We start from the raw sequence: 748 nt of genomic DNA on the forward strand, positions 1-748 counted from the left end.
GATGGGCAGGCACATAATTTTCAGTATGGGTATTAAAAACTATAAAATATTTTAAATACGAATGAGTGATCACACATAGTGAAGGATATTTGTTTACAAACCTTTCCCACCTTTAACATGGAGTCTCAATACAAAGAAAGAAAGTAAGAAAGAAAGAAATAAAAAATGAATCGATTATGTAAATTCTTTCAAATTTCTAAGAATTTCATACCATGATTAGGGCTGGAATTTTGATTGTTTGGTCAAACCTAGGTTGATCTCAGTGTACTAAGAGGTTGTCAAACTTTTTTCAAAGTGAAACTTCTGCTCTAGGGTAGTGTGGTGACGACAAATCAGACCAGCATGTGCTCCCAATTTTCCCAATACCCTAAGATATACATGCTTCACAAGTGATGCCTCTTCTTCAGTTTAGGGGATTATTTTCTCGAAATTTTCAAACAAAACTGCCAAGATAGCATGCTAGCATCATTACCCACATGTTGATGCACCCTTGTGCCAAATTTCAGTCCATTTGAAGTTAGCTAGATCAAAAAATGGTCAAGAACTGCCCGTTCGGGGTAGACAGGCATGAGATCTTTCAGTACGCACCTCACTTTTGGGGGAGTGATTTGGTAGGAAAATAAATTGTTTGATGAGTCATTGAATGCCTATGCTTATCCGGTCAGTGAATGCAAGAGAATAAGTTAGAGACATTCCCACCGTAGTAAATAACAATGTCTACATTTATGTATGGAAGGATTAATTTAAC

The sequence above is a fragment of the Lolium rigidum genome, chromosome 1, assembly GCF_022539505.1.
Source record: "Lolium rigidum isolate FL_2022 chromosome 1, APGP_CSIRO_Lrig_0.1, whole genome shotgun sequence".
Classification (NCBI taxonomy): Eukaryota; Viridiplantae; Streptophyta; class Magnoliopsida; order Poales; family Poaceae; genus Lolium; species Lolium rigidum.